Genomic DNA, 22325 nt, shown 5'->3' on the forward strand with positions numbered 1-22325 from the left:
CTGATTCCAAGGCACAGGAACACTGTTAAAACCAACACAGGGATTTTGTGGTGATGCTGCTGGGGCCTGGAGGGGTGTGGTGGGGCTCAGCCTTGGGGGCAGCTGGAAGGACGCTCAGGGAGTGGCGCATGGTGACCTAGTGAAGAGGAAACCCAGAGCAGGGACAGGGCACAACCTGCCCAAGCCACCTAACCAAGACACAGATCTCACCGGGATACTTGCCTGTTAATTCCCTGCCAATGGCTTCCCACAACCTAAATATGGTATAATGTGAATGATAGTGAAACAATAAAAACTGCATTTATTTGATACTTACTATGCATAGGGTGCTTTACAGAGAGGAAACTGAGGCAGAGAGCTGAAGAAACCCACCTGGTCCCACAATTATTTTGTTTATTAACATATAATGTATTATTTGTTTCGGGGGTACAGGTCTGTGATTCATCAGTCTTATACAATGCACAGCGCTCACCATAGCACACACCCTCCCCAATGTCCATCACCCAGCCACCCCATCCCTCCCACCCCCCCACCACTCCAGCAACCCTCAGTTTGTTTCCTGAGGGTCCCACAATTATTAATATACACTGAGACTCCGACCCAGTCTGCTCTCATAGGCCCTTTGTTGACCCCAACTATAGTTCCAGTCCATTTATAACTGTGTTTAATGTTGGATCTCTTCCATCACACAGGAAGCTCCTCTGTGACAGGACCCATAACTGATTCAATCTCTGCAATGTTAGCCCTCAGTAGATGTTGGTGATGCTGAAGCTTATGTGTCCTTTGTGCTTCCTCCTCTGCACACTCTCCCTAGGTGAGTTCATCCATGCTTTTGGCTTCAATTCTCACCTCCTGGAGGAAGACTTCTAAAATAGCCATTATGGTTGACTCCTTAACTTCAATACCACCCCAGATGATTACTCTGAGTCCATCATATCAATATTCCATCCTTCTTGCCAGTCATTGGTTTAGGGATGGGGATATACTCTGGTCCTGTCCAGTGAGGCTAAGGGGACATTTTGTGGGGGGGCTTCTGGGAAAGGTTTCTTCACTCCTAGAAGAGAGCCCTTGGAAGCAATAGTGACTCTTCTTCCTGGGAATGTTGTCAAGCCTGAATGTGGACTCTAACTAACGCAGCTGTTGTACTAACAGCTGAAGATGCAGCCAACAGCAAGGATGGCAGAGTGCAGAGCTGGAAGGAATCTTTGTCCTTGACAGCACTCAGTCTGCCAACCCCAGAGGCCACCCTAATGCTGAACTTCCTCAAACAAGGGAAATTAAATATTGTCACTGCAGAAGCCATTGAGAACGGGCTTTCTGATATTTGTAGCAGAAAGCATTCTTACTGCTACAACCAAGGCAGCATTATGACTTTTGTAGTTCCCTTCCTACAGAACAATTTCTTTTTAAATTACATTTTATGATTGCACTGGCATAAAGATGAATATATTAAAACATCTTTGACTTAAAAGTTTGTTTTTTCTTGATTTAAAGATTACAGCATTTTTTATGGATTACTGAAAGTATTAGAGAATTAATGTGCTTAGTGTTCATAGTAGATAGAATGGCCCTAGATACAACTCCCAAATATCCATCTCTAGTCCATACCTCCCTTTTGACCTTCAAACCTTCACATCTAACTGCTTATTGGATAGTTCCACGTGGGTGTCTTACCTCAATTTAACATACCCATGGCTGAACACATAATTTTGCACACACCTTCTTTTTGTCCAGTGTCCCCTCTCTGAAGGAACTATTCACCACCCAGCTAGTTGCACCAGTCAGAAACTTGGAACCTCAACCTGTCTTACCCCATGCCCAATCTATCACCAAATGCTGTCAGTTTTCCTTCTGAAATGGCTCTTAAAGGCATTTACTTGCTTCCATTTCCACTCCTATCTCCACTGCTGTTGTCCTTATTACCAGCATCTCTTGCCTAGATTACTGCCATGGACCCTAATGGTCTCCCTGCATCTCACCCTCCCTGTAATCTTTTATTTACACTGTTCTCAGAAAGATCGTTTCCAGCTGCAAAGCTGATTCTGTTATTTCCCTGGTGAAAACCTGCTGATGGCTTCTGTTTCTCTTGTAACAGAGACCCAAACCTTTAAGAAATCTTCCAAGGCCCTGCGTGGCCCCTGCCTCATTTTGTTCTTCTCTCTCAGTCTGTGCTCAGCCACGTGTTCTTCCTTTAGCCCCTCGAACGCAAAGGCTCTCTCCTACCATAGGATCTTTGCACATGCTATTCTTCCATTTTTTACTCCTCCTTCAGTTTCAATATACTTTTCCAAGTAAGCCTTCACAGACTCCCCAGTCTACCTATGGGCACTGGGCAAGTTTCTTAACTGCCTGATGCCTGTTTTCTCATCTGTAAAATGAAGATGATAATAATGCCTAACTCATAGATTTGCTGTGAGGATTAAATAGAATGATAAATGGGAAGCACTGTGAGGTCAGACCGGTGCTGTCTTCTGCTTGGGCAATTGTCCTGCCCTCTGCCTGTCTTTCTAGATGGGAATAGTAGTGGAGACTCCCCCTCCCCCCCAGTTCTAGGTGGGAATCTTGGGGTAAGATGGGCCCTAAAATGTGAGGGTTTTGAGGAAGAGCATCTACACAAGGGCACTCAAAAATTTCTAAGTGCCTTCAGTGAAACCAAGGAGCTAATTGTGCCTGGGAGTCATTGATAATGCCTGGTTGGGCTGGAGTACTCAGAGAGAGGGAGAGATCAAGAGAACCCACAAAGGTCAGGGAGAGAGAGGAGGTCAGCAGGAGCACACCACATTTCTATCCAATCTACAAATGGCCTGTAGCCTGTAGAACAACAGGCACTGGTTGCAGTGGGGTCTGTATGTCAGGCAAACCTGGGCTTCCATCCCTCCCCTGTCACTTATCGACTGGAGGATCAGGAAAGTCACTTCACTTCTCTGTGCCTCGGTTTCCTTACCTATAAAATAAAGCTCATGAACTTATTTTGCAGGGCTGGTAGGGGGATTAAATAGAACTGTATTGGTTTGCTCAGTCTGCCATGACAAAGTACTGTACAGACTACCTTAATTTATTGTACTTTGCAGATTCTGTTTTTTACAGATTGAAGGTTTGTGGCAACCTTGTGTTGAGCAACTCTATTGGCTCCGTTTTTCCAATAGCATTTGTTCACAGGGTGCCTGGGTGGCTCAGCTGGTTAAGCTTCTAAGTCTTCATTTTGGCTCAGGTCATGATCTTGGGGTCAGGGGATCAAGGCCCGTGTTGGGCACTGCACTGAGCACTGACTGTGGAGCCTGCTTGAGGCTTGAGATTCTCTCTCTCTGCTCCTCCCCCACCCCCTTGTAGTGCTTTTGTTCTCGGTTTCTAAAAAAAAATGTTTCCCACAACATTTGCTCACTTCGTGTCTCTGTGTCACATTTTGATAATTCTCACAATATTTCAAACTTTTTCATTATTATTATATTTATTATGGTGATCTGTGATCAGTGATTATGACTCACTGAAGGTTCAGATGATGGTTAGCATTTTCTAATAAGGTATATATATATTTTTTTAGACATAATGCTGTTGCTCACTGAATAGACTACAGTATAGTGTAAACATACTTTATATGCCCTAGGAAATCAAAAAGCTCACTTGACTCTCTTTATTGGAATATTCACTTTATTGTAGTAGTCTGGAACAAAATCTACAATATATTCAAAGTAGGCCTGTACCACAGACAAGGTAGCTTAAACAACAGAAATTTATTTTCTCACACTTCTGGAGTCTAGAAGTCTAAGATCAACGTTTCTGAGAGGTTGGTTTCTTTTAAGGTCTCTGTTTGCTGATGGCCATCTTCCTCCGCTGTCTTCACATGGTCTTTCCTCCGTATGTGGCTGTGTCCTCATCTCCTCTTCTTGTCAGAACAATAGGAATATTGGATTAGGGCCTACTTTTTTTTACCTTAATTTCTCTTTAAAGGCTCTATCTCCAAACATGGTCATATTCTGAGGTACTGGGGGTTAGGACTTCAACATAGGAATTTTGGGGTCATACAATTCAGCCCATAACAGGAAAATAGACGTATGTCAGTAACTAGCATACAGCAAAGATTCAGTTATGCTAATTACTTTTTTTGTCTCTAATTGGAAGAGCAGACAATGACAGTGCATTCAGAGAGTCCCAGAACTCCATAGATAACTATGGCTTTTAGCCTTTTGGCACCTCTGATTTTCTTAAGCACTGGGACTTTCCTCTGCTCCTTGGAGTGGGAATTGTGATAAATCACATCATGTCTGAAAGCAACTGGGAACTCTAGGAGTTAATTTTATTTTTAGTATATTGACTTAGCTAAAAACAAACAAACAAACAAATCTAAAATATTATCTGCCAATCACCAAAGCAATTAAACTCTGACAATATCTGCCTGCAGGCTTTGCTAAAGTAGACCTAAAGTTGATCTGAGTAGGTAGCCCTAACTCCACCCACTGACTAATCAGTGTTTACCAAGTGTGAATTTTTGTGCCAGATGCTGTGGCACAAATCCAGGACACAAGTCCCTGCCTCAGGATCCAGAGGGTTTGGTTGGGACGTTCGCTCCTATCAGGAAAAGACAATAGAAAGCAGCCTCTGATGTGAGCAAAGCGAAAGATCAGACAGTTTGATGTACCTGTGGGACATCCAAGTGGAGCTGCCCAGGGGCCATTGGATGGACACCTGTGGAGCTTTAGAGACTGGTCTGGTTTGGTAATATAGATTTGGGAGTCATTGTAATAGAAATGCAAATGTGGGGAAGAGTGCCATCTTTGAGGGATAGTATGGCATGTGTGGAGAGAAGAGGGCCAAGACCAAGTCCCAGTTTTTTGGGGAGAGAGAATCTCATTTGCTCAGCTTAAGTCCAGTCAGCTGGGGTTAAGGGGTTAGAATCAAATCAGATAAACATGGTGCTGAGTCCCAGGGCCTCAACCCTGTAGGCGGATGTGGGAGAGGTCATTCTTCAAGAAGGCAGTTGTTAAGCTGATATGGCATCAAAAATATGGCTACCAGAGTATCCTCCTGTAGAATTGGCACTCACATTTAGTAGGCACTTAATAAATATATGCTGAATCAGTGGATATATAAATAAATGAATTACTTAATGAAGGGATGAATAATCTTGCTACAGAATTTTTTGTAACATTGTTTTTATTGATATGTAATGCACATACTATAAAATTCTCAATTTTATTTTATTTTTTATTATTATTATTTTAAAGATTTTATTTATTCATTTGAGGGAGAGAGAGAGAAAGAGAGCAGAGGGGCAGAGGGAGAAGCAGACTCCCCACCAAGCAGGGAGCCCAACGTGGGGCTTGATCCAGGACTCCAGGACCATGACCTGAGCCGAAGGCAGACGCCCAACCAACTGAGCCACCCAGGTGCCCCTAAAATTCTCAATTTTAAAGTGTACAATTCAGTAGTTTTTATTTAGTATTGGCACATATGTTTGATTCGTGTTTCCTTTCATGAGACACATGATTGAATAGAGTCCTGTGTGGATATGGAGTCAGTTTTTTTTTAAAGATTTTATTTATTATTATTATTATTTTTAGATTTTATTTATTTGACAGAGAGAGACACAGCAAGAGAGGGAACACGAGCAGGAAGAGTGGGAGAGGGAGAGGGAGAAGCAGGCTTCCCACCGAGCAGGGAAGCCGACACGGGGCTTGATCCCAGGACCCTGGGATCATGACCTGAGCCGAAGGCAGACACTTAACCATCTGAGCCACCCAGGTGCCCCAGATTTTATTTATTTATTTGACAGAGAGAGACACAGTGAGAGAGGGAACACAAGCAGGGGGAGTGGGAGAGGGAGAAGCAGGCTTCCCGCAGAGCAAGGAGCCCGATGCGGGGCTCGATCCCAGGACCCTGGGATCATGACCGGAGCCGAAGGCAGACGCTTAACAACTGAGCCACCCAGGCGCCCTGATATGGAGTCAGTTTGATCCCGCCCCCCCACCCCTATCTACAGTTTTTCTTACACAGAAGGTAACTTGAGGAAAGAGACTCCTTTCCCTTCTTTGGAGGATGCTCAAGGGCAGGACCTGGAAATGGCCAGCCCCTGACCTGGGAAGGTTACAGAGGGGCAGTGAGGAATACTGAAGATATTCTGGGTAAAGGGAGGAATGCAGGCACACACTGTCACTGCCTTCAACCCCTCTATGAGACTGCAGCAGGCAAAATGTACTATCAGATGGCCTGGCCAAAATAAATCCCATAAATGCCAAAAACTCTCTCAACAATGGAGGCTGGGATGCTCAGAGAGCATGGAAAGGACTGGAAAGAATTTTTATTCCCTTATCCCTTCTGTTGGAAGAATAATGACCCCTCAAAGAAACCTGTGTCTTAATCTCTGGAACCTGTGACTATGTTATGTTATATAGCGAAGGGGAATTAACGTTGTTAATCAGCTAACTGATTATTCCAGGTGGGCCTAATATAATCAGAAGGGTCTTTAAGAGTGGAAGGCGGAGGCAGAAGAGGAATCAGAGTCAGAGAGGGGGATGTAACAATGGAAGCAGGAGTTAGGGTGATTCGTTGCAAAGACTTAATCTACTTTTGATGACTTTGAAGGTAGAAGGGAGCCATAAGTCAAGAAATGAGGGCTGCCTCTGGCAGCTGGAAAAGGTAAGGAGATGGATTATCTCCTAGAGCTTCCAGAAGGAACACAGCTCTGCCAATAACCTTGATTTTAGCCCAGTGTGACCTATTTTGAACTTCTGACCTCTAGAACTACAACATAACAAATTTGTATTGTTTGAAGCTACTAATTTTGTAGTAATTTGTTATAAAAGCAATAGGAAACTAATAGACCTTCCTAGCTATCTAATTCCTAAAAGGAACAACAACAATATTCACTTTTAGATTTTTGTTTCTTTTTATTCCTTTGAATTGTTCTCTATTTTCTCTAAGATCTGCTAGATTTTGTCTTCCTGGTTCCCATTTTTCCCTCCAGGCAGAGGGCCCTTCGGGGATGTTGCTAAGTCCTTAAGCCCAAGAACATGCCTACCCGAGTCCATCTGTCCTTCCAAGGCCTGTCCCAAATGCCACCTTCTGCTTGAAATCCTCATCATTTTTCCCAGTGGATAATCTTTCTTCCTCTCCATCCCTGAAGCACACTCACTCCTCACTAGGACACTTGTCACACTGTCTTCTACATTCAGGACTTTGTCTCAACTCCTCTAGGAGCTTGTGTCTGTTTGTCCTTTGCTGTTTTAAATTGCCAGCCTTTGTAATCAGGAAAGGCATGTACTTTGTTTCCAGTTTGGGGAGGGAGCTCAGTAAGAGATAAAGAACAGAGATGTGTTGTTCCCCTAGAACTCTAATCTCAGCTCCTTGCTTCTGCCTGTAGATGATGTCAACCACCAGGAAAAGACAACAATAAATCCTGTGCTGAAGGTCAGCCAATGGCTGCTTTACTCACTGTACTGGCTATCTCTTGTACCCTCCTCATATCCTCTGGGCCCTCCTTTGACACCATTATTGCTGGGGAACCAGCTTCACACAAGTTTTAGGTGGCAGCAACCCATCTCTGCTCCTCTACACATCTCACCTTCTGTCTCAGGGCTTCTGTAAGAGCCACCTGCATTCATACTGGTGCTCCTAGGAAGTGCGAGAGTTTAACACATCATGAGACAACTCTTGACCAAAAGGATATGGGAGTTGAAGGATAAATGCTCCTCTCTTATGGTCGATGCAGAGATACTTTTGAGGTGGTTTTCTACAGCTCCTCAGAACGTTCCAATAAGATCAAGCCCCCGTTTCCACAGCTGTGATCAACTCAGGCATGAGCTTTTTTTTTTAGGGAGAGAGTGAGTGTGCAAGAGCGAGGGGGGGAGGGGCAGAGGGAGAGGGGAGAGGGAAAGAGAGAATCTTAAGCAGGTTCCATGCCCAGTGTGGAGCCTGATGCAGGCTTGATCCCACCACCCTGAGACCACGACCTGAGCCGAAATCAAGAGTCAGACACTTAACCAACTGAGCCACCCAGTGCCACATCTCAGGCATGCACTCTTGAATTAGATTTCCCTTCTTTTGTGTTTCCCTCTTCCTAGTCCCTGACTTTGGTCACAAGGATTACCTCTTAAAATAAACTACCTGCATGTGAACACCAGGCTGTACCTTCTGAGGGAATCCAGCCTAAGATGCCTCCCTTGTCACTGGAGCTGCACTTGTATCACATGACTGGACTGACAAATGTTAAGCAGCCTGAGGCCATTTTGAGTGTCAGCCCTGTAGGTCTACCCAAATACAGAAATTGTAGGAATCACTTATCTTCATGTATCATCCCACTTAGATGTAGCAGCCTGAGCTCCCTTTTTTGAACATACTTTATGGACTAAATGCTAAGCCATCGATGGTTTCAACAAAGATAGGAAGAGGCCTAGGCTATACCTTACTCATTTTGGTATCTTTTGTAGTTTATTACATGTATCAGGTGCTCAATCTGAGCAAGCTGAAGTACCACACCTATTACATAACTCCCTTCAACGTTTCTAGGTAAATGGTGGCTCTTTTTGCTTGCTCCTGACTGACACATACTGTATAGTAAAATGATAGTAATATATATTGAGCACTTACTATATTCCAGATACTAAGTGCTTTATGCACACTATCCCAATTATTATTAATAGTCTTCCTGTGTAATAGGTCCTCTTATTATCTCCATTTATAGATGTGAAAATTGTGGCTCTGAGAAGTTAAGTAATTGCCTAGAGTTGTACAGTAAGTAAATAGTGGAGCCAAGATTTGAATTCAGCATTTCTGACCCCAGAGCTCTCTTAATCACAATGATCAATTGGTAAGCAAACAAAGACTATTGGTATAAGGATAGACCTGTAGGTCAATGGGATAGAATTGAGAGTCCAGAAATAAATCCATATACCTACGGTCAATTGATTTTCGTTAAGAATGCCAAGACCATTCAGTGGGGAAAAGGTAGTCTTTTCAACAAATGATGCTGGAACAATTGAGTATCAATATACAGGATAATTAATTTGGACCCCTAACTCACCATATAAAAATATTAACTCAAAATGGATCAAAGACCTAAATGTAAGAACCAGAACTATGAAACTCTTAGAAGAAAACATAACTCATCTTGAAGTTAGATGAGGCAATGATTTATTTTATTTATTATTTTTTTGAGTTTTAAAAAATTGTTTTTTTATTAATTCCATTTTATTATGTTATGTTAGTCACCATACATTACATCATTAGTTTTTGATGTAGTGTTCCATGATTCATTGTTGAGGCAATGATTTATTGGTTATGACACCAAAAGCCCGAGCAACAAAAGAAAGATAAATTGGACTTTATCAAAATTAAAAGCTTTTGTGATTCAAATGACATTCCCAAAAAAGTGAAAAGACAGCCCACTGAATGGAGAAAATACTTTCAAATAATATATCTGATAAGGGTATAATATCTAGAATAAATAAAGAACTCTTTTAAGTCAACAATAAAAAGACAGATAACTCTTTTTTTTTTTTTTTTACATGGGCAAAGGATGTGAATAGATGTTTCTTCAAAGATACATAATATCATTAGTCATTAGGGAAATGCAAATCAAAATCACTGTAGGATACCACTTTGTATCCACAAAGATGGCTATAATAATATTTTTAAGTGGAAAATAACAAATGTAGGTGAGGGTAAGGAGAAATTAGAATCTTCATACATTGCTGGTGAGAACATAAAATGGTGCAGCTGCTGTGGAAAACAGTTCGGAAGTACCTCAAAAAAATTAAACAGAGTTACCATATGATCCAGCAATGTCACTCACAGGTATATATTCAAGAGAAACGAAAACTTATATTCACACAAAAACTTGTACATGAATGTTCACAGCAGTATTATTCATAGTAGCCAAAAAGTGGAAGTAACCCAAATGTCTGTCAACTGATGAGTGGATAAACAAAATTTGATGTTATTAATACAATAGAGTATTATTCAGCCATTAAAACAAATCGAGTATTGGGGCTCCAGAGTGGCTCAGTTAAGCATCCGACTCTTGGTTTTGACTCGGGTCATGATCTCATGGGTTCTGCGATCAAGCCCCGTGACAGGATCTGTGCTCAGTGAGGAGTCAGCTTGAAGATTATCTCCCTTTGCCCCTCCCCCCACTCACACGCTCTCCCCCTCTCTCTAAAGTAAATAAATAAATCTTAGGGGTGCCTGGGTGGCTCAGTTGGTTAAGCAGCTGCCTTCAGCTCAGGTCATGATCCCAGAGCCCTGGGATCGAGCTCTGCGTTGGGCTCCCTGCTCAGCGGGGAGCCTGCTTCTCCGTCTCCAACTGCTTGTGTTCCCTCTCTTGCTATGTCTCTCTCTGTTAAATAAATAAATAAAATCTTTAAAAAAATAAAGTAAATAAATAAAAGTTAAAAATGAAGTACTGATACATGCTACAACTTGGATGAAACTTAAGAACATTATGCTAACTGCAAAAAGCCAGACATAAAGATCACATTATATGATTTCATTTATATGAAATTTCCAGATTAGGCAAATCCATAGAGACAGAAAGTAGGTTTTTGTTTGCCTCTTGATTGAAGGGAAAGCTGGGTCCCTTTGCAGAAGAACCATACAGAATTGTCACAAGCATATAATATAAATCTTCCTCTTGAGCCTTTTCTAAAGATAACCTGATGTCATTTACTAGAGTGACAGCACAGGAGAAAAGGAAATACTCAGAACTTTGGCAGGTGATTAGACAATGCCTTTGAATTGGTGTTAATTCCTGGGAGCCCAAAATGCCATTGTAGCCCACTAAAGTATAGGACCAGTTGGTCAATGGGTCTACCCTGTAGTTACTTCTCTAATTCCTGAAGGAATAATTGTAACAGACATACTTGGCCAGAGGCAAAATTACTACATTGGCTCTCTAACCCATGGGACAAGGTCATTATAGTAGAAATAGCTAAGTGCAAGGCCCTGGAACTGCTTCCTACCAAGATAGTAAACCAGAAGCAATGGTGCATTTCTGGGGGGGAAATGCAGAGATTAGTGCAACATCAAATACTTGAAACATGCAAGAATTGTGATATCTAGCATATCCCTATTTAATTCACTTGTTTGGCCTGGGCAAAAGTAGAATAGATATTGGAGAATGTAGATTTTAATAAACTTAATTAGGGTGTGACTTCAATTGCAGCTCCTATTATAAAAGAGTTTCTTTACTGGAACAATTCAAGAGCCCCTAGCACTTGTTATGTGACTAATGCTTTCTTCTCCATACCAAGTTGTAAGAACAACCATAAGTGGTTTACTTTTTTTTTTTTAAGGTTTTATTTTTAAGTAATCTCTACATTCAACGTGGGGCTTGAACTCACGACCTTGAGATCAAGAGTCACATGCTCCACTGACTAAGCCAGCTAGGTGTCCCTAAGTGGTTTACTTTTACTCAGCAATGTCAACAGTACACATTTACTGTCTGTCTCAGTGCTATGTCAACTCTCAACCCCTGCCATATTTTAGTCAGCAGAGATCTTGATTGTCTTGATATTCCATAAAATATCACACTTGTCCATTACATTGTTGATATTATGCTGATTGGATCTGATGATTGGAAACTAGCAGTTAATTTGGAAGCCTTATAAGATATATATAAAGATGAAGTGTGAGGAAAAACCATATGGCCTGCCACCTCAATGAAGTTTCTGGGAATCCAGTAGACTGAAGCATGTTGAGATATCCTTTCCAAGGTGGCAGAAAAGTTGACGCATATCCTACCATGACAAATCACAATGATTGGTAGGCCTTTTTTGATTTTGGAGGTAACATATACCATATTTTGAACTGGAATCATCTAAGGAGTCACCCATGAGGCTGCCATTTTAAAATGGGGAACAGAGCAAGAAAAGGTTCTGCAACCATGTCCAGGCCATAGAATAAGATGCTCTTCTATTTGGTCCTTATAATCCAGCAGATCCAATGATATTTGAGGATCTCCAGCAAATAAGGATGGTGAATAAAACATTAGGTAAGCACCAATAGGAGAATCACAGTATAGACCTCTAGGATTTTGGAGCAAATCTATGACCTTTAATCATTTACTCCAGTGCTTGTTTAATGAATTCATGGATAACGTGGCTATGATGGTAGAGATGAAATTCCTTCATGGGCTCAAAAACATGGACTTCCCTGTAAGGAAGCTGACTTGACTATTGCTACTTTTGAGTACCTAATCTGCTAACATGATGTCAACCCTGAGTCCCCAATATGGTAGCATTCCCTAGGGGGAAAAGCCAGCCACCTGACAGCAGGCTGAATACATGATATCTCTTCCATCATGGAGAGGTCATCAATTCATCCTCAGGGGAATAAACATATGGTATGGATTTTCCAACACTACCTGTAATGTTCTGTCAGCTCCACCATCTGTAAACTTTCTCAAGAATGCTTTATCCACTGTCATGGTATTCTGTCCACGAGCAGTGGACTCATGCCCAAGGAATTAACTGGTCTTACTATATACTCCTAGAAGTAGATAGCCTAATAAAAAGGTAGAATGGAGGGGTGCCTGGGTGGCTCAGTTGGTTGGGCGCCTGCCTTTGGCTCAGGTCATGATCCCAGAGTCCTGGGAGCGAGCCCTGCATTGGGTTTCCTGCTTAGCAGAGAGCCTGCTTCTCCCTCTTCCTCTGCCTGCCACTCTGCCTACTTGTGCTCTCTATCTCTCTGTCAAATAAATACAATCTTAAAAAAAGGTAGAATGGATTACTAAAATTTCAGTTTTGATATAAGTTGGGAGACAACACTCTGAAACAATGGGGTTCTGTCTTACAGGATGTGGTATATATTCTAAATCAGATAATTATATGGTACTTTCTCCCCCATAGCCAGAATACATGGGTCTTAGCAATCAATGTATGCAAGTAGAATGGCTCATTTCACTCTTATACCCAATAACCCACTCACAGCATTTTTGCTTCCCATGTTGTTGACTTTTAGCTTTGATAGTTTGGAGGTATTATTCTCAAGTGAAAAGTGCTTCTGCATAGGAGGGTTCTAGTTCCTCTGTGTCTTAGCACTAGTCATGATGCCTTGTGGAGCAGTGGTGAGGACTTGAGCATATTTGAGACTCCCTCAAGGCTAGAAGTGCTTATTGTTGGGACATCATTTTCTGTGCCAGAAGCTTCGGTGTGGGAAGTCTCCCAGCCAGTGATGGGCACTAAACTGTTGTAGGTTGTTTCTGGGTTGGGTTTAAAGTTGATGCTGCTTATGGTTTGAGTTTATGACTTGGTATTTTCCTTATTATGTTCCTTAATATGTAACTTGGTATTACTGGGGAGAGTTGGGTGAATAGGGAGAAGAGGAGATGGCACATACTGGGGGAAGAGCTTGTGATGCCTTGTTGCAATTGGTTAGGCTTAACCTTTGTTAGATTTGGGTTTTCTGAACCATCAGGATCTGGGTGTCACAAAAGACTAGCTGCAGGAAATTGTCTTTCTGCATTGTTCCAACATACCCTTAAGCTTAAACTTCCCCTTCCCCCCTCAGGAGGCAATACCCGTGCTTATGCCATCTTGTTCTGTTTTCTACTGCCCTTTTGTTCCCATTGTAACCGTTTAATGAACCAGCAAGTTCCTAAGTAACCCAGTCTTCCAGGTCATCTGTCAGTCTAGCTGCCCATGGACTTGTATGTGGGCCTGAGCCAGGACAATTTGGGTTATATCTGTTAATGTGACTTCATTTGTACCTACAGGTTGGTGAGGTTTAGGGAAATTCTGGTATAAAAACATTTCCAAACTGAAAGTTTTTCTGAGAAAGAAAAAAAAAACCCAATCAAAACAAGGCATTTGCAAATACTGGCACATGAAATATGTATTTCCAATTTATATTTGAATGGTTATATACCTCATGTATTAGTGCTGTCTGCAAACATCAAAAATCCTTCATGGCTATGAACATGATGTTCTTGTTCTTCCTAGCATTTTCTGCCCAGTAGTCTTCTCTGCTCCCTTACACCTCTGCTCCCTTACACCACCATCATTAAAAAGAATTGCCCATTAATACCCATCACCATGCTATACGCAAACAATGAATCATGGAATGCTACATCAAATACTAATGTTGTACTGTATGGTGACTAACATAATAAAATAAAATTGAAAAAAAAGAGTTGCCCCCCCCAAATAGTTGCCCATTAACATCCTCAGGTGAATAATTGTTGCAAAAAGTATTAGTGGCATTAACTTTAGAAAAATTGTCAAAAGAGCAGAGGGGTAGTTCTTGAGCTACCTGCATCCTGTACTTTTGTATATTACACTGATATCTCTAAATAAAACATTTTGAATGTTTGCACATCTGCTGATAAGTGAACATTTTTGCTCTATTACATGTATCAAGCAACAGTTTGATTTTGCCATCTTGTGGGTACAGCGTTATTAGTCCAACTGTGAATTTTTTGTGCATTTTACTGATCTTTTACATAAGTAAATGGAAAATGGAAAGGTCAAATTGCTGATAGCGGTGGTCAAATGTATATGTCTTATAAACATATTGCAGTTGAGATAAAATGGCCTCCATTTGGTTAACCTGAAAGTGCTGACTTTATTCTTATTTGGATGCCCATTAGTGTTGACTCAGTTCATTTTGTGTTGATTTTAAAGGGAAAAAAATTAAAGAATAGTTTTAAAATGCTGGAAATATATAATCGGATATAATTAGAGATTATATATATTTATACATATATATGTATATTTGTATATACATATAAATATATATATCTACATATATATTTGCTTATTGAGAATAGATCTCTTTCCCTTCCTTGATAAATAAAGTTAAATTTTCATACATTTGACTTTCATACAAGATTTTATGAACAAATCATGTATGAAATAGGATATTTACTGCTTATCCATTTTCCTGGGACACCACTGATCAAAACTGACAAGGAACCTTAAGGGGAACAGGAGAATTTTTCAGATTCTAAAAGCACCACAATAGGGGCACCTGGGTGGCTTGGTCGGCTGGGCGTCTGCCTTCGGCTCAGGTCATGATCTCAAGGTCGTGGGATTGAGTCTCGCATTGGGCTTCCTGCTCAGTGGGGAGCCTGCTTCTCCCTCTCCCTCTCCCTGCTGCTCCCCCTGCTTGTGCTCTCTCTCTCACTATCTCTCTTTGTCAAATGAATAAATAAAATCTTTGTAAAAATTAAAAAAAAATAAAAGCACCACAATAATATGAGAAGAATGTTAGCTGAACCTACTGTAGTAATCATTTCACAATATACATAAATCAACCATCATGCTGTATGCCCTAAACTTACACAGTGATGTATGTCAATTATTTCTCAATAAAACTGGAAAAAATATCATACAGTTATTAAATTTCATGACAGGGCTCAACAACAACAATAACAACAGTAGTAGTAGTAACTCCTGTTTAAGCACTTGCTGTGTTTCAGGCTCTATGTTTGCTATGTCACAAATCTAATCTCATTTGATTCTTACAGTTATTAATTGAAGTAGTCAATATGCTGTCCCTCCATTTTATAATATAGCATCCTAGAGTTCATAGAATTAAAATGACTCATCCAAAATCACACAGCCAGTATGTAGAGGTATTTGTTGATTCCAAAGCCCATGTAGTAATCACTGCCTTGTATTACTCTACTGTTTACTCAACAGTCAAGTTTGAATAAGCCTCTTTTAGAGTCAGATTATGACTAGGTAGTAAAATCTGTGTAAGAAAAAAAGGCAAGAATCTCTGTGTCTTGTGGTACAAATAGATAAAATGTTTTCAGGAACAAGAAATAATAAACATATTGAAAATAGGCATCTTTCCCATTTATAATGTATTGAAAGGGGAACAAGAGAACACCCAATACATTACAGGTTATTGATATGACATTTTGCAGAAGACTGAGGCTGATGAAACATTTGCTTTGCTATATCACTGCCATATTGTATTATCTGTCCCCACCTTAAGATGGAATCTGAATGAATATGTGCATTCCTTTCTCTAATTTGCTTCTTACTTACATTGTAAAAGCAGCCCTTTTCTAAACAATCTAGAGAAGAATGTTTAAAAAACTGAAAGCATTGTGTTAGCCAATAGCCCCTGTTGCAGCTATTCCACTTGCAGAAGCAGAAATGCAAACCTACAAATGTTGACCGAATGACAATATGCCAGAAAGGTCTTAAAAAAAAAAAGTTGCACAGACCACAGGGAAGCAGCTGGGTTTCTGACTGGAAATACATCAATTAAAGGAGTAAATGAATGTGAGGAAGGAGGAAGGAAAAAAAAAAAAAGCATGTTCCAGTCTTGGGTGATCTTCAACTCAGAGCAACCAATAAAAATTTTAGAGACAAAGCAGAAAAACCTGCTGGCAATGGTAGCTGGAAACTGGTGGCAATGGTAGCTTAGAATTTAAGACCCATTAGATTAAATCTGAGTAAATTTTGGTCTATTTTTCCTGAAGATCTTTTCTAGAAATGAATGCCATTTGTATATGAGAGTTGAGGAGACAATTAACGTATTTATTCAGTCAGCAATCACATACCAGGTGCAGGATATAGTGATGCCTGAGTGAGATTCGAAGCTGTATAGGATGTATGGGCCATGAGGAGGATTAGGGGAGAGTGTGGGGGGGTGTTCCGGGGGCAGAGAGAACAGTATATGCTGAGGTACACAGGAGAGGCAGATGTTGATGTTAAAGGAATGATATTCTCTGTCTACTGGGAAAAATTGCTCTTCAAATAAAAAAATCATGGCTCATTTTCACTTTCAGGAGAGGAATAGCATTCATGGCACAAGTAGGTGGTTCTTTTTGTTGAGGAAAACAATGTGTGAGATTTGGGAGGGCCCAGAAATGCCTGGAGAAGAGGAGGACTGGAGAGAGCAAAACTGATCTGCCAAAAAAAGCAAGAAGTGATAGGAATTTGGAGTTTTGGGGCAGCTGGGGGAATAGGCCTGGGCAGCTTGGAGAGAGTAGAACAGTGAGGAGAAGAAGTGAAAAGATGGGAAGGTTAGGTCCTAGGAAGAGCCTTGGGCAAAGGAAGTCTTTGTGAGTTGGAGAACAGGAGAATCAGTGAAAAGGAAAACATGAGTCCTTCCTAAAGTATATACAAAACATTGGGAGGGGACAAACTTCTCCATTCTGTGGGACAGTGGCTTGAGTAATTTGTATTCGGATATTAAAGAGTAACTCCAGTAGACCAGGGGACTCAATGTGATAGTTGAATTACATCTATTTTGCTGAGTTGACATCATCTTTTATTTATGAGGGTTTTTTTTAAAAGATTTCATTTATTTATTTAAGAGAGAAAGAGAGAGAGAGAGATTGAGCATGAGCAGGGGAGGAGTGGAGGGAGAGGGAGAAGCAGACTCCCCACTGAGCAGGGAGTCCAATTTGGGGCTCAATCCCAGGACCCCAGGATCATGACCTGAGCCAAAGGCAGACGCTTAACCAACTGAACAACCCAGGTACCCCTTTTATTTGTGAGTTTTGCCTGCTTTTACTAACTGGCAAACAATACTTGGTTCTTAAGGTTCTGCAGCTTATTGGCTCCATTTTTTAATATTTTAAAATAATTAAAAAATATAAAAAATTTAAATTGGTGATTTTGTAATTTACATCCTGAATTTAAGATATTTTGAAACATAATATACAAAATACAGTAACCTTGAAAAAATAAAATTATACACAATACAAGTTTATGTTCCTAACTCAACAAAAAAGAATTTCAAATGTTTAAAAATCTCCCCAAATGTCTAGTTAAAAAATTCATTCTCTATTATTTAAATATTTCTTGGAAATTTGCAAGTCTGACCCGCAGCCTGAATCAATTCTTTGATTTAGAGGAAGGGCATTATAGGCAAAGGATGCAATAAAATACCTGTTACTGTGTCTCTGTTTCATTAGTCCTTTGGAGTGATCCATTCAGGCTGTGTACTCTAGGGTCTATGAAAATGTGTTCTCCAGATTCTTCATCCTCTCCACTCCTAATCCAATCTATTCGTCCTGTTTGATTTGGACACACCAACATTCACTCTCGTGTCTCTGGGCCTGGATGCTTGGTTCTGTTTTCAGTGTCATGTAATGAGAAAGACAGAGTATTCAGAGCTCAGAAGAGAGGTTGAGGTTGGAGACAAAACTTCGACTTATTGATACATAGCTAGTTATTAAAGGTATGAGTATAGATGGGATTGTGTAGGGAAAAATATTCGAGTGTTTTTCTCATTTCACTCATCTTGAGTGAGATGAGAAGTGCGATAAAAATATGTGGAGTCCAGGTCAAGGAAAATGAGCCAGCAAAGAAGAAAGAGGAGTAGATGTGTTAGTAGGAGATCAAACCAGAAGAGTGTGTTGCCACAGAGAGTAGGAAAAAGTGTTTCAAGGAGAGAATGATCAGCTGAGTCAGATGCTGCTGAAAGATCTAATAAGATGGCCACTGAAAAGTGTCCATTGGACTTGGCAATGTGGAGGTTATTTGTGACCTTGGTGAGAAAAATTTTGAGGAAGCAGTGGGGGTAGTAGCTGTAAGAAGGTATTAGATCAAGGGAGGGATTTCCTATTCCATGTTGGAAGATTCTAGCTCATGTTTGAGTGCTGAGCTCATGTTTGAGTGTTTATTGGAAATAATCCAGTAAAATATGTATTAGTTAAGATAAAGTAGCTGCTATATAAACCATCCCAGTTATTCATAATGACTCAAACATGATAGAAGTTTATGTCTTGATAACTTAAAAATCTAAAGCAGTTGGGTCTCCTTCAAATGGTGTTTCAGGACCTAGACTTCCTCCTCTTGTGGCTCACACATCTTCAACAAGTCTTCTATGATTCCAAGCTTGTCTGCATCAAGCAATGAAAGGGGAAGAACATGGATGATATTTGTGGGACGTTTTTATGCTTCTGGCCTAGAAGTAGCACATACCTCTTCAGTGCAGATAACATTGGCACAGATAACATCAGTCACGTGGAGCCACACTCCATACCTAAGTGCCAGGGAGGCTGGGAAATTTAGTCTAGTTGTGTGTTCAGGAAGAAGAGGAAATGGGTTTGGTGAAGAGCTGGCAGTCTCTGCCATAGAGGGAGAAGTTAAAGAGATGGAGTGGGGGTGAGGAAAGATGAGGTGGGAGTAAGGGATAGGGATAATGGCAAGAGTGAGCTTTCTGAGAAGGCAAAAGAGGAAGATACCATGTCCCAGAGCCCACGAGGATATATTATTTTCTAGCCAGAAAAAGGGGCAGAGAGGTCGAGGATATTTGCAAGAGAATGATCACAAAGATGGATCATCTTTAAGGCAATAAGGGAACATAGGAGGATGGACAGAATGGGCAAAACTAATTAGCTGGAAGTCCGAATAAAGCCAAAATGGCTTCCATGGAGATTCTTAAATAAATGAGCTAGAATGAGAGGCCATTGTGATGTTTGCCTTCTCAAGAAGATGTTTGAACAAATTATTTAGGAGGTAGTTAGATTCCAATGATGACAAGTTCTATGTGTGACCATGAACATGGGAGGCTGAGATGGAATGAAGAAAATTGTCACTGACTGTGGGGAAGTCAAGGAAACTGAGAGCCCAGGATAGTGGATGGCTTCACTGTGTGGGTACTGGTACAACCCAGAAGGGTGATAGGAGTTGTAAAGGAGCGGAAGCTTTGAGTCACAAGCCAAAGTCTTCAGAGAATGACAGGTCATGAGCAAGAGGCTGAAAAATGATAGTTTTGTGGGCAGGAAAGGAGGTAGTATAGTTGGATAGGGTGAAACCTCAAAAGCACAATACTTTTCCTTTTACAAGAGGGAAAGATTGGGGCACCTGGGTGACTCAGTCAGTTGGGTGTCTGACTTCAGCTCAGGTCATGGTCCCAGGATCTACTGGCTTCCTGCTCAGTGGGGAGTCTGCTTCTCCCTCTCTCTCTGCCCCTCCCCACCATTCATGCTCTCTCTAGCTCTCTCTCTCTCTCAAATAAATAACATCTTAAAAAAAAACAACAACAAGAGGGAAAGATAGTAAAGGTCTGGAAACTGTGTAGTGGTGAGAAGAACACTGATCTCACTTTGTAAACTTCAGTAGACAGTAGGTTGGAGAAAAAGCTTTGGAGGATGTGGTGTTCGCAAGGGACCAATAAGCTTCAGTTTAGGTAGAAGGTGGAGGTTCTAGTCCAAGAAAAGCTTGGCGATGTAGCTATCTAAGGGGGTTTGTAGGTTTCAGAATGGAAGTTCAAGAAGATACAAAGGAATGACTGGGGAGCCAGGCAAGGAAGGAGGGCTGAGTCAGTTGAAAGGATGTAGAAAACAGGTGGGAAGGAGAGTTAGAAAGTTAAGGTGACCCCTTTGGATAAGATTCAGCCTGAGAGTTTCTTTCTTTTTTTTTTTTTTTCCCTCTAAAATGGTTCTATCATTTTACTTTTAAGAAATCAGTTTGTAAAAAATTCTGCTGTCCATGTTTACCATGTATGAAATAACCAAATACTACAAGAGAATAAAGTGACAAGAAATGGAAGCTAAAACAGAGTAGTAATGTATGCAACAGAGATGAAACAGTATTTCTCTACTCTCAACTTAGCTCTCCTTTTCCTTTCCTTCTAAGCTATATTCAACTCTCAGATCTCCCATGAAAAGCATGTGTGATATATTATTTATAAATATTAAAATCCCTGAATTCTTTTTTTTTAAAGATTTTATTTATTTATTTGACAGAGAGAGACACAGTGAGAGAGGGAACACAAGCAGGGGGAGCTCGATCCCAGGACCCCAGGACCATGACCTGAGCCAAGGGCAGATGCTTAATGACTGAGCCACCCAGGTGCCCCAAATCCCTGAATTCTTTCTATAAGGGCAAATAACGTTAAGGTGGAGTTCTTTTTTTTTTTTTTTTAACATTTTATTTGTTTATTTGAGAGAGAACACGCACTCGAGGTGGGTTGGGGCAGAGTGTGAGTGAGGGGCAGAGGGAGAGGGAGAAGCAGACTCTCCACTGAGTCTGGAGACCTTCATGAGGGCGGGCGGTGCTCGATCCCAGAGTCCAATCACAACATGAGCCGAACAGCCTGAGAGTTTCTTGGTTGAAAGAAGTACACCCTGGCCAAGCATGGCTGGGAGGCTTCTCGTGATGATTTGGCAACAATATGGTACTATGGCTCTGCAGCTTCACGTGCATCTGGCCTAGAAGTAGTAGGCAGAGGGGGGTTGGGTGGGCCAAGGCATCTGCCCTCAGGTTCATGTGGAACAGCCACTTGGAACCAGACCTCAACTTGTGGTAGGTCCCTGCCTCTCTCTCCAGCTTCCTCTCACTTGATGCACTCTTTGCTACAGACCCAGCAGGCACCTTTCAGATCCTCTATCCTGCCATGTTCTTCCTTGCCACAGGGGCACATGATCTTCTTCTCTCTGCTTGGAATGCTCTTATTTATTCATCAGATTTTGACTAAAACATCACTCTTCAGGTATACTCCAGGTCCCCATTAATCTCTCTCATCACACTGTGTGCCTTTCCTTCACAGAGTTTATATCACAGTTGTAATTTTACATTTATTTATGTGCTTACAAATTAATTAAAGCCTCTTTCCTCCTCTTGTCTGTAAGTTCCATGAGGCCTTACACATGGTCTCTGAGCATTTATTCCAGTACTTGTACAAAATTGGTACAGTGGTTTTAAAATATGTCCAGAAATGCTTTCACACTCTCCAAGATGGAAGCCTAATTCTCCTTTTGAATGGAGGCCAGACCTTGTAAGTTGTTTCTAATAGAATGTGGTAGAAGTGATGGTACAAGACTTTCTGAGGTTATAGAAAGAATACAGCTTCTTCTTGGTGCTTTCTTACTCTTGGATCACTTGTTCAGGGGAAGCCAAGCCCTGCTGTGAGGTCACTCAAGAAACTTTGTGGTAAGGCCCACATGGAGAAGACCAGAGGCCTCCCACTAACAGCCAGCATCAGCTTGCCAGCCAGGGGAGGAAGGCATGTTGAAAGTGGATCCTCCAGCCCTGGTCAAGCCTTCAGATACCTGCAGCTTTGGCTGACATCTGACTATAACCTCATGAGAGAATCTAAGCCAGAACCACCCCATTAAGTTGTTTCCTGTGAGATAATGAATGATTATTGTTGTTTTAAGCCTCTGAGTTCTGGGGCAATTTATTATGCAGCAATAGATAACTAATATATGATAGGTTTCGATAAATACTTATTTAGTGAATGAATCAGCAAATTCATGAGCACTTCTTTGTTTCCTTTTTTTTTTTTAATTTGGCACCAATCAGTAATTTTATCAGTCATGATTCTAACAGGTGTCTGAAACTTTGTTTTGACTTTTCTCTGTATTTGACTTTATAGAGTTTTTCATCCATATGAAAATGGATGAATTTTCATATGGATGA

General features: G+C 41.0%; 1 long non-coding RNA gene across 5 annotated transcripts in view; it reads right to left on the bottom strand.

Annotated features, from left to right (window-relative positions):
* Positions 1-3641: 3641 nt before the first annotated feature.
* Positions 3642-22325, bottom strand: part of LOC141374402 (uncharacterized) — a 71086-nt gene continuing 52402 nt past the window's right edge. For 2 of the 5 annotated variants that reach the window (XR_012381244.1, XR_012381243.1), the window contains 2 exons: positions 17844-18027; positions 3642-3883 (listed from right to left, as the gene is read on the bottom strand). This is a non-coding gene — a long non-coding RNA (uncharacterized lncRNA). The remainder of the gene's footprint in view (positions 3884-17843; positions 18028-22325) is intronic. The other 3 variants (XR_012381245.1, XR_012381247.1, XR_012381246.1) reach the window with 3 other exon arrangements.

The sequence above is a fragment of the Callorhinus ursinus genome, unplaced genomic scaffold (genome assembly GCF_003265705.2).
Source record: "Callorhinus ursinus isolate GAN/ISIS: 27379988/994484 unplaced genomic scaffold, GSC_fseal_2.0 scaffold18, whole genome shotgun sequence".
Taxonomy (NCBI): domain Eukaryota; kingdom Metazoa; phylum Chordata; class Mammalia; order Carnivora; family Otariidae; genus Callorhinus; species Callorhinus ursinus.